Source organism: Python bivittatus, unplaced genomic scaffold, assembly GCF_059951505.1.
Source record: "Python bivittatus isolate LINGU-HERP-01145 unplaced genomic scaffold, Pbiv_v1 ctg000440_np1212, whole genome shotgun sequence".
Taxonomy (NCBI): Eukaryota; Metazoa; Chordata; class Lepidosauria; order Squamata; family Pythonidae; genus Python; species Python bivittatus.
This window is the reverse complement of record NW_028277063.1, coordinates 5,983,567-5,996,319: the sequence shown is the minus strand read 5'-3', so window position 1 is coordinate 5,996,319 and position 12,753 is coordinate 5,983,567.

Here is a 12,753-nt window from a genome sequence, read left to right as displayed (position 1 = left end):
AACCTGGAAATTCTCCTCTTATTCCTAATGTATTCCTGAATCAAGAAATTAGGTGCCACTGGCTTCCCCTGTCTTTTTCTCCTCCACTTCTTTCTTCCTGACTTCCCACCTTTTGTTTCATGGACAACCTGATGTCATGCATGCCAGTTCAGAAGTAATTCTGCTGAGTCTTACCACTCAGTAAGTGAGCATAGGATTGCAGCCTATAGAGCCCTCCCTATAGCAAATATCAGTGGGTTCAGGTGAGATAACAGAAGGGGAAGGTGGGGTTAGAAAGGAGGGAGATAGAAGCCAGGGTTGCCCCTTCTCTTGAAATCTAGATTTCTGGATGACAGCCCTAATGTCAAGGAAACCAGGTAGCATCTCACAGCTATGTGTAACCTTTCTGAGCTCGGAGAAAACATCTTTTGCATATGGGTGGTTTCTGTTTCGGTCCTAACCCTCCCTTTAAGAAGGGTCTCTGTAGCAGAGCATGAAAAGTCCCTTTTCCACCTGAGAAAAGTCAATCATGAGACAGATTGTTCATTAGGCAGCTATGTACATTTAGGTGGGAGCGTAGCTCACTGGAAGAGTTGCGACGATGGCGTGCAAAAGGTTCCAGGTACCTTTTTAACATCTTCAAAGAGGGTTAGAAGACTCAGGCCTGAACCCCAGAGAACCTCTCCCAGTCTACTGCTCAGCTAGAAAAACCAACCATTGATGGCAGCTTTCTATCATGTACAGATGATATTGTTAACTTTCTTCAGCTTCCTTCCTACTTGGCCACCAGGACAATAGCTAGAAACAATGCTGTGAGACAGGCCGGAAAGATAATGAGCGAAGAACAGCCCAAGTCAAAATAGTAGCCTAATGTGCTTATGCCTAACATGTCTTTACTCACTTTACTTTACTCACATCCACTTAAGTTAAAGAACTTTGAGACATGCCTTTTTAAAAACATAACAATAATAAATCAATAACCAACTGAGCATTTCAAGGAAAAGGCCAGATATTTTCACAACAGGGTCAATCCACTTTCCTCTCTCATGGATTTTTCACTATTCTGACTGACAATCAAAGGTTTCTCTTGCTTGATGCCTTCAAGCTAAAATGGATAGCTTTCTCTTGGCGATTCTCTGGGTTTCTCGTATCAGCCAAAAGGAGTGGGTTAGATGGCTTTTGAGGTGCATCTTACTCTGATTCTATTTTACTAAAGTGGCATGTTTTATACTACTACTGTACTAACAGTGTGCTGTTCTACATTCTGCATTGATTTATGCAAATAAACATGCATCTAATGCTTCATTTTTTTCTGATTCCACTAATCATATCAAAAGATAAGGAATTGAGTAAGCCCACAAATCACTTCCCCCTCCCTATCCAATTGAAATCTAATTCCATGCCAAGTTTCTAAGATTTCCTCAGGGATCACGTGCATGGTTTAAAATGAAATAGGATGCTTTCACAGGAAATTGAATTATTCACCCAACCCAGCTGCATCTGAATGAAGTCCTAGGACAGGGTTCCTCATCCCTGGCAACTTTAAGATGGGTGGACTTCAACTCCCAGAATTGATGGCTGGGGAATTCTAGAAGTTGAAGTCCACCTGTCTTAAAGTTGCCAAGGTTGAGGAACCCTGTCCTCGGATATCTATGGGCCTAATCTTCACTTTTATGTCTTCTGTCACCTGGAATAAAACACTTAATGCTTTTACTGACATCTCATGGAGTTTGCAACCACACAGAATAATAAAATGGATCGGTGGTATATAATTGACTTCTCAGATTAATAACTTTAGGAAATGGCAACCTCTGTTATCTTTATGATTTGCTTAATATATTCTGCTAATAAAGAAAGGTCTCTTGCAATGTTTAAAGCAGTGTTTCTCAACCTCGGCAACTTTAACCTTCAACTCCCAGAATTTCTTAGCCAGCATTTTGGCTGGGGAATTCTGGGAGTTGAAGTCCAGCCAGCTTCAAGTTCCTAAAGTTGAGAAACACTGGTTTAAAGGATTCTTCATGAATTCATCCCTTAGATGAATTCCATAACTCAGATTCCCACTGACCTTCACAACTGTCGTTGGGACATGGCAGAGCTGTTGTGTTGTTTGTATGGAGATGGAATTGATGTGATGCTGTTGGATTCTATTGTTGCTATTTATTCAATGCTTTATTTTTGGTATCAAATATTCTAAATGAAAATTATAGCTGAAGACGTAGGTCCAAGTTTCTATGCTTTGGGAAAAGGGCTTGTAGTTTTTCAAAAATTTCATGGATGATAGAAATGTAAGGGTATTTTTTCCCTTATTCTGGTAGCTTTATGCTAGAAAAACAATATTTGGTTGAACAAAACATTTGCAATGACTTCATCGCACCATCACTTGCAGAGATGGGGAGGAGTGTTCCTAGTTCTTTACCTCTATTTAGTTTATGTGTGCATTTTTCTAATGATTTGGTTTCTGACTTATCTGCTGCAGGTTTATTCATGGCAATATGGTAGATATATATGCTCTTCAGTAGTTAATCTGGATATTTACGTGTACATTTGAATGGAGATTACTCATGCCAAAATACAGTCTGATATTTCCAAGTGATTTGGACATATGTGTATGTAGGTTCAGTTCAAGTTCAAAACTGCTTTAGGTCAGGTGTTCAGTTCTGGAGGCTGCTTTTCTATAAGGCTTATTTCCTCAACTGCATGCCCTCCGACTTTATTGATGGCCCGGGTAATTGGAGTTCTCCAAACATTTGGATTGTATTAGGTAAAGGAAGAATTGAAATGGGTATGGCCCATATGATCTTCCTGATGTTGCTTGAACTACCTGTCCCAGCATTCCTCACTGTTCTCTGTGCTGTTGGATCTGCTGGCAGTCATGGTTCAGCATCTGGAGGGCCCTGTGTTGTGCATTTTATGTTGGGTTGGTATTTTCCTTTTTTTTCTTTCCTGATGACTCATCTGAGCCTCAGCTCAAAACAGAACCTAACTCAGGTTCAAGACCATTCAGTTGCTTCAGTCAGACGTCATCTCTGAAACTAATGGGTTGGACAGTGTAAGAGAGAGGTTTTTTTATTCTCTGAGAACCAAAGCACATTGCTGTCTCTACCAGATCCCCATGAACTGTGGTATGCCACCTTTATCCTGGCCACAAAGTCCAGACACAATTCCCATGGAAAGCACAATGCTTATATTATACCTCTCTCCTCCTGGCTCCACAACCATGAGAAACATGGAATAGGCTCATGAGACCGTAGCAGGTTGGAGACAATCCCTCTTGAAAAACCCTTTAGACATGACCAACTACAGGAACGTTTACCAGCTTCTCTTCGGCAACTGTCAGACAAGCTGTGGCTCCCTGAGTAATCGGCTGCATTTCCCAACAGAGGCAGAACTTCTAAGCATATTACCCTGGTGGAGCTTCTCCTATTGATAGCAAGGTCAGAGTTTTCATCCAGTGAGTGTGCTGGCTTTAGGCTTTGCTTTCTGATAGCTATTCTTGTATTCTGTTCTGCTTTTCCAGAATAAATATTTGTTTCTTTTGCCTTGGTTTATAATAAACATGTCTTTTATCCATATTACGCAACTTTGCTTGCATATATTCTGTAGGAAGACGAACATGGATATGCCCAAGGCCAATCTGGCAACCCAAATAGTAGCTGGAGGAGACACCTTTATTTTTATTCCCTTTAATGTCCCAGGAAGTGTTCCTTATAGTGCAATGCTACCAGGACAGGGGACATGTTAGATGATCTCATGGCCTAATGTGTACGCAGGGGCGGGGGGCAGCAACTATGTATTTCTTGTACAAAAGCAAAATCATCCAGAAGGCAACAGGGAAAGAGGCAAGGGGAAAACAGAGAGTCAAAATGTGTTGCTCAGATTTCCATGCATGAGGATATTAAGACGCTTTGTTTGTTCTGTGAACTCCTGTTTGATCATCAGGAAACATTTCTTTGCTGCTGTCTTGTCATCGCAGGTGGGTCCCTGCGATGGCTGACAGCAGAATGTGGCAGGCCTTCCACAGAATTTCCCCAATCATTTTACCCACGATGCTCAGGGCCTATACGTTTAATTAGAATAGTTGACGCTTCTTTGAGAAATTGGCTAAATAACTGCTGAGTTCATGCAGTTTCAAAGGAGAAAGGTGGGCAGGGGAGCGGGAGGACTGTTGGCTTCCTCGTCTAATTTTCTTTTGGAACAGTGATTTTGTAAGGGCACCGTCAGTGCAACTTGGAGAAATACATTGTGAGAAGGAAACGAGAGCAGATGTTTTTCATCTGACCGCTGTTTTCTGATGCATAACATGAAATGAAACTGTCTGTGGCACAAAAGACTGGGGAAGGGTTAAGGGCAGGGCATCTTCTAAAGAAAGTAGACATGCTTCTGTGTGCCAGACTTCAGCAGGGAGCAAAAAAATAAGGCAGAAGGAAAGGAGAAATATAGAAATGGGGAAGAAAGAAAGAAAGAAAGAAAGAAAGAAAGAAAGAAAGAAAGAAAGAAAGAAAGAAAGAAAGAAAGAAAGAAAGAAAGGAAGGAAGGAAGGAAAGAAGGAAGGAAGGAAGGAAGGAAGGAAGGAAGGAAAGAAAGAAAGAAAGAAAGAAAGAAAGAAAGAAAGAAAGAAAGAAAGAAAGAAAGAAAGAGGGAGGGAGGGAGGGAGGGAGGGAGGGAGGGAGAAAGAGGAAGGAAGGAAGGAAGGAAGGAAGGAAGGAAGGAAGGAAGGAAGGAAGGAAGGAAGGAAGGAAATAGACATGTTTGCATGTTTGTGTGGGCATGAATGCTGAAAGAGGAATAGAAGGGAGGCTGTTATTTTAAAGGGGGGAAAAAAGGCAACAACTCCAGACATAACAACCACTAGAATGAAGTTCTAAGGAAAAGAGATTTAAAGGGGAGGGGGCTGGAAAAAAGATTTCTTCCCATTCCTCAATTGTTTCTCTTCTGTTGCACTTTAGACTATAAGCACATGGGGCAAAGACTTTTCCTCTGCAAAAGCTATGCAGATTGATGGCTGTCTGCCCCATTGCCCTCCCTCTTTCTACAAACATTTAACAATAATTGCTGATATATGACATTTTTAAATAGCATTTTTTTAAAAACGGACTATCTAGAAAGCAATAAGAACTTCTGGCATTTTAGCTCAAATTGGCCACACCATGAATAGTTCTTAACATTTATTCTTACATTTTTATCCCATGTTTCTTCCAATACTTTTGTTTATGCATTACATTTATCTACAGCAGGTGGCAGCACTTAGCTGACCTTAGCTGATCTTGAAAGTTAAGCAGGATCTGACATAGTTAGAACTTGGATGGGAGACCACAGGGGAATACCAGAACTGTAGGCTAGACTGGGAAGTCAAAAACATCTTCTGGAAGAAGGCAACCGGCTTTTAAATTGTTACCATTAAAACTACAGGGTTGTTTGTGTCCATAAAGTCATCAAGAATCAAGGGGAGCTTGACCTTAAACACTGCCTTTCCTTCAAGGAATGTAAGTGAAGCTTTTCTCCCCTTTTTTCTCCTGTGGGGTTGGTTAGGCTGGAGCTTGACCTTAAACACTGCCTTTCCTTCAAGGAATGTAAGTGAAGCTTTTCTCCCCTTTTTTCTCCTGTGGGGTTGGTTAGGCTGACAGATAGCAATTGGCTAAATTTCACCCACTGAGATTTATAGCTAGATGTGGATTTGAATCTCTGTCTGCTGGGTCCTGGTCCAGTCCCCTAATCAATGCACCATTCCGGCTCTCGCTGCATTGAAGCTACTGTGTCATATTCAGATCTGGGAATAAGAGACCAATTTCAGCTGTGTGTCTAATAGGTTACCTGGTAAATGGTTGAAGTTCTGGGCTGTGAGAGCCTGTGACACACTGGGCAAAATTCCCATGACTGGTTGTTTTGCATGTTCAGCAGTTGGTAGCAATGGATTTTAGAACAGACTTTAGTTATGATGACAGAAATTGGATGTAAGCCAGAAGGGTGGCCTTCTAATGCCCCATAAATTAATACCATCTTTTCTCAATGGCTCTGGATGATTGGTATTGATTTTTTTTTAATCCTTCCAATATTGTCTGGACTGAGATGTGGGGAGAAGAGAGAGAACAATTGATCCTCAAACTTCTGGGTGACCAGGAAAATGCAGATCCATTCTGAGTGCAGCCCAGCCCACCAGAAGCGAAGTTGAGTTTTCTGATCATGCAATATGCCTGGGATGAAGGGAAAATGCCTACATTTCAGAATAACATCAATCCCTCTTAAGAGATTCAGTCTTCCACACAATAGCATGCAGGGAGTATTGTAGTCTATTCATGTTAGCTTCTTTTGTGTTTCCTCCAAGGTAGTACACATTTCAGATAAAAGTCAACCTCTTCCCCTAGCAAACCCTATCATATCCTGGTTTGGGGGTGTCCCCACAACCATCACTTCAGCAGTTCAGAAACAGCCTCCCCAACGCACCCCAGTATTTTAACCCTCTTTTTCTTTAAGGTGGCTGTATTCACCATCGGTACCTTTATTCCCCCAAAAGGTTCAAATGTTTGCTAGAATGGAATAGACAACCTCCTAAGCACCATAACTTTAGATACCTGTGGTTCAGCGGAAGCTGGGACGGATGGATAGAGAAGTGGATGAATTGATTTTATGTGGCAGCTCCAGGGAACGTAGCTCTTCAGGCCATAGTCCCAAATTTATGCCCCCCTTCGAATAACCACTTGTTTATCTCTAGTGCTCCCACATTCACAAGGGGAAAAGCTGTGGGGTTGGTTGGTTGGTTTTGCAATTCCATGTGAGCAAAGTTGAGTTGTGCTTCTCTGAACCTCGGTTCTCCCCAGTCACAGAAAACGAAACATTCCCCCACCCAATCCAAAAATTAGACAGCCTAAGAGATGCCCCAAAATTCCACCTTAAGAGGTAGTGATGTCATCACAGGGTCTGCAGTACCAGAAGGCGCAGCCCTGCATCCGGAGACCAGGGGTGGAGGGGGGTAGGAAGCAGAAACACACAAGGTGTGTGGGGGGAAGAGGCAGACAGAGTGACTCTCTTCAGCAACATCCTGCGTCTCCTTCTCCCCCCCCCCCCCACCGCCATCGATTATCGACCCCATCCTTCTGCGCTTCTACAGAGATATCTCAGTCCCCTGAAGCTGGTGGTGGGGAAGCATTCCATAACCTCTTTCCTGCTCCCCAGTTTTTTTTTTTTTAATTTTTGGATGGAGAGGCAGGGATAATTTCCTCCACCACAAGCTTTCCTTCTGTGTCTGTCTCCCTCTCTCAAAAATAATACTAAGCCAAAAGGGTTGGTTTAGCAGGTAAGTATGGGCCTTCAGTGGCTATATTGGTGTGTGTTGGTGTGTGTTTGTTTTCTCTGTTGGGTGGCAGAGGGAGGGGGTGACTGTGGTCAAAAAGCTGGGGGACAAAAATATGTGTCGAGCGGTTGTTTTTCCTTGAAAAAAGAGCCCATAGAGATCATAACGGGCCAGAGACAAGGGTGGGGGAGGAGAGCGAGAGTTTCAGCACCTGTGACTGGACAGCAGCATGTTAAAAATGGGTGGAGGGGATGGGTGGCTGGTATTGATACCTACCGCTTTACCATCTTCTAGAAGAGACAGGTCTGGTTTTCAGTATGCTGGCTATTTGCCTACTCATATCTTTGTGTGTGAGAGAGAGAAGGGGAGAGAGAGAGAGACGGAGAGAGAGAGAGATGGAGAGAGACAGACAGACACAGACAGACAGACAGACAGAAGGAATCTTGATTTGTCTACCTCTGTGCATTGCAGTGTGTGAATGCATGGGCCATGGCTTCAAGGGTAGATCAACCTCCTCCAACTTCAAGCCCTCCAGACATGCTGGACTACAACTCCCATCAGCTTAGGGGAACCATTGCTGTCTGGAGAGTATGGAAGTCATAGTCCATTACATCTAGAGGAAGGAAGGAAGGAAGGAAGGAAGGAAGGAAGGAAGGAAGGAAGGAAGGAAGGAAGGAAGGAAGGAAGGAAGGAAGGAAACAGAGGAGGAGTCCACTCAAGTATGTGTAAAAAGAGGCTATTAATATAGGTTTGAATGGTCCGTGTGTATATAAGGATATGTGTCTCTGGGATCTACTGATTATGGCTCCAAAGGGAAGTAAGGTGTGTTTGATTGGAATTGGTGCATGAAAGAAACTACCATGCCTAAGTATGGTCAGCAATTAGGAAATGTTTGCGTTCATGCATAGCTGCCTATGAAAAATAGGCAACAATTTAGTGTGCCCTTGCATTCCTGTATGGTGTCTGTGTTGGTGATGTCCCTCCGTTTTTGTTTTGCGTGTTATCCATTGCTGCGTTGGTATGGTAGGACAGAAAATGTGGGGAGAGAAAATAAAGGGAGAGAGGAAGTTAGAGTGAGATAATTCCCATAAGAAAAAGGCAAACACACTGATATACTTCCTCACAAGGAAGCATAAAAAAGAAAGCTATGAGAACCAGATAGCCCCCATAAATATTAAAGCATGGAAGGCTTTAAAAATAACAGATAGGCCACTGCCCTTGAACACAAGCATGCACCATTGTTACATACATGTTCATCATCATCATCATCATCATCATCATCATCATCATCATCATCATTATTTCAATTTATATTCTGCCTTTCTGCCTGGGAACGCTCATTCCAAATTCACATAGGAGGTTGTTGCTAACTTCCTTACATTTTGCCTTCATGGCTAATTAAAATAAAAAAATAAATTGCATCTAGAAACAGACAATTTTACCTCTGAATATCCACGTAGAAAACAGAGTGTTACAGATGCATTAATTAAATGCATACTCTTAATTTCAGCCACAGTCGCTCCCAAGAAAGCTTAGGATGAAGGCAAACTCTAAGAATCTGCAATTAAATAAATTGGCAGAACAAACCTATTTGGATTTACTCAGAAGGAATCCCAGCTGGGTTCCATGGGATTTGCTGCCTACGTAAGGCTGAACAGGTTGCAGACCTAAGTAATAACATTCTGAAGGTGGTTCTGCGTGGAGGCATTTAGACGCTGGTGGCTCCTCCCATTCCCAGATCTCTCAAGCCAGCTTTATCCCAGTGGAATACTTCCAACTACAATGGCCACGATGGCTGAGAATGATAAGCATAACTGGAAGAGCAATTAATCTAAATGTTTCACCTTACGTCTCTCCTCTTTCTTGGTTATCCCTCCTCCCCCATTTACACATTTTGATTTAGAAATGGACTTGGAAGTGGATTATAGCTTCCGCTGTGTCTCGAATGGCAAATATATTTCAAACATATGCACCCTACAAAAAATACTAAGTTTGAAAGTACAGGATTCTGGGTTTTAAAGCTGGGATCCGAAGTCTAAAAATCAGTTAGACTCTTCGTGAGAACAGTTCATTGGGAATTGAGTTGAGTCAACTACCCTACGTGCCAGACTCAACACTGGGATAGTCATTTAACTTTCTTGCATGCTGTTTTCACAGATCTGTTTTTACCTGTGCTTTCGTACTCCACGTACAGCTTTACATGCCATGTTGTCTTAAGAACATTGGTAATACTCACACTTGAGACTTAATTCGCATACACAGGCTTACATTCACTTCACAAGTATCTAAACTCACTTTCAGATGCATAGGAACATGCATTTGAGTGTACATGCACAATTACTCATTCCACTAGTAAAGGAACAGCAATTAATGGAATTCCGGCCTTCTTTTTTGCATTCACACAACCAATATACCCAAGCAATCTGGCTCTTGAACAATAATCACCTCAGCACAAAGGTTGTTGACAATGCACATGCACACATGTGATAGCATTTTCATGCTTTTCATTATTGTAATTGGCCAGACTGGTTCTCCCCTATGTACAGGTCACTTGATGAGAGAGAAAGTTGGTGCTTAGCAGTTGAATGTGTGAACTCTTCATCGGGTAACATTGCATTTCAAATATATGGAAGCTTCATCTGTGATGTTCTCTTTGTTATGGCTTATTCACACATTGAGGCCACTGCCTTACTTGATGCTGAGACATCAAGCAATGTATGAGCATGCATCAAAAAGGGTTGCAGAGTCCCTTGTGTGCAGGCATCTCTTAGAAAACACTTTCCCTCATTTTCAAAACGACACAGCTGCAGCCTTATGAACTGATATGCAGCCTCTACATTAAACACATTGGAACTTACTTCTGAGCAAACTATGCAGGGTCATGTCTGAGAGACGTTTTACAAACATCTAATTGCTGAGGTTGTGTAGATGCATGTTTAATGCAATCAGGTTAAGCATTCATTGGCTAAAATTCCCCATTTCCTCCCAACTGATCTTCAAAGACCCCAAAATCCAAGCACTGGCCTAAATGTGAACATGGACCTCTCGAGGCATTCTCCCATCTAGATAATGAGCAGATCCAGATGTGCCTAGCCTAACACCAAGGGGGTTGCATTACGTGCCTTTAGACTCAGGATAGGTTGTGATATAAGAGAAAATGTGGTTGTTTTTTTAAAAACAGTTTGTATAAATCTGGAGAAAAAAATACAAGCAGATTCAGGCCAAGAGAAATTGCCTGAGAATATAGCCTAAATCTCCCTTATGCACTCATACAAACTTTCCTATGTCCCTCCCCCATTTTCACCCCACCTTGTTATCCCAACTTCTTTAATCCAATAAGTATAATGAAGTCCTCATTCCTAGCCATGCCAACTCTCTTCTACTCCTGAGGGACATCCCACACAAAGATACACACACACACACACAGGGAGGGAAGTGGGCAGAGCGTGTTTTTCCCAGCTTGGCAGTTTTGAGATGTGTTGGAATGCAACTATGGCTGCACTGACAAATTTAGATCAACATACCTGAAGGACACGGACTAGGTGAAGCTAGCAGGATTGTGATTTGAGGGTAGTTGAGCTACATATAGAAGGGAATCTTTGAAAAACTAGTCAAAACCAATGTGTACAGGAAAGAGAAGAAGGGAAGAACTGGAGATCAGAGGCTGTGGATCTGTGGGGCAGGGGTGTACCAATAGCAGCAGAGGTCATGAGAAAGAGGACAAAGGAAGGGGCCAAGGGCCAGATACATGGGCCCCGCATAGAATGGAGGGTGCAAGAAGAAGTACAGTTTCAGTTTGGCCCACTGTGAGGAGTAATAAGAGGCCGGATTCACCACTAAGAGAAGAGACCTGTAAGATCTCTGTAGGGGAAGGAGAGGTAGAAAAAGCTACCCCAGGGCTATCAAGATGAAAGAAGGATTGCAGAAAAGTCACTGAAGGAGAGGAGGACTAAAAGGGCTACAATAGGCAGTTAGTGGCTAGGTTCACACAACAGACAACTTGGTTACTGAATTAATCCATTTTCTGGATTTGCACAATTCACTGAACCATAAACTAACTAAACAGGCTGGGTTTTCACAACACATGAAAAAAACCAACTAAGATTTTTGAAATACTAACTAGGCTTAGTACGCGGTGCAGTCTTTAACTGCTTACGCATGTTGTGTGTGCCCAGCCAATGAGGATTATCCGGAAAACATGCTAGGATCTTCAAGGGAAATCTGGTCAAGTATAGGAGAAACAAGGCAGAGGGAACACAGGGGTCACAGAGGCACAGGGAACTCCGGCGGAGGGAACCGTGGGCAGCTCTGCTGTGGAATGGCTGCATGGAGGCAAACCAGAGTGTTTGTTTAAGACAGTGCCACGGGCCACGGAATCAGCAGATTGCATGGGCCAGGGCAGTATTATTCCAGAGCCGGCAGGGAAGGGGCATAGAAGAAGACAGGAGGTCTTGGGGGAGGGAGAAGAACCAAAAAAGAACAGAAAATAAACCGTGAAAAATGGCTCAGCAAGGGGAAGAGAGGAGGAGGGAAGGAAAAGTGAAGGGAGGGAGGGGACAGGGGAGATGAAAGGGGAAATATGGACAAAGGCAGTGGAAGGGCAGTGCAGGCCAAGCAGCAAATTCCAAAGAGGGGAAGAGGGGAAGAAGAGGAAGAGGAAAGGTCCAGAAAGATATGTTGAAGGGAAGCCAAAGAAAGAGAAAAGGACAAAGAGGAAGAAGAAACAGAAACAAATGGGAGGAGCAGAAAGTTTGATGTCTGGAGGACTGAGTTAAGCAGGGAATGGAGGGAAAGGCAGCCAGCAGGGAGAAGGCGAGATTTGCTCCCACCTGGGGGGACTCAAGCAGGGGTCAGTTTTGCCTTGCTCCTCCACAGGGGGCTGTTCGTCCACCCTCCCGCCCATTAGGAGGAAGAACCCGGGAGCCTCTCTCTTCCATCTAGGAAAGCTTATCCCTAAGTGATTCCCACCAGCCAGAAATGAAGGAACACAGGGAAGAGCGAGAGGGGATGAAAGAGAAGAAGGAGCAGAGAGGAGGCAGGGAAGCAGGGGAAGGAGCATGGCTGTGGGATACAAGAGACCAGGCAAAAGCGGGGGGGGAGAGGGGGATGCAATCTAGGTAGGAACCAGGGAGAGGAGAAATGGGCAAAGAGAGAAGGAAGCCCTTAGTGGTTTCAGAGGAAAAGGAGAAAATCTTTAGAAGACTGGGGGAAAGGCAGAGAATGGAAAAATGAAGAACCAAGAAGTAAAGGAGGGAGGCAGGGTGAGGAAGTAAGGAAGAGAATAAATGAATGAATGACAAGACGGAGTGGAAAAGAAGGGAGGGAAGAAAGTAAGAAAAAGAAGGGAGAGAGGGAGGAGGGAGGGACGGAGGGAAGGAAGGACAAGACTGAATGGAAAAGAAGAAAGTAAGGAGGGAGAGAGGAAATGAATGAAAAGACTGGATGGAAAGGAGGAAGAAAGGGAAGGAGGGAAGAAAGGAAGGCAA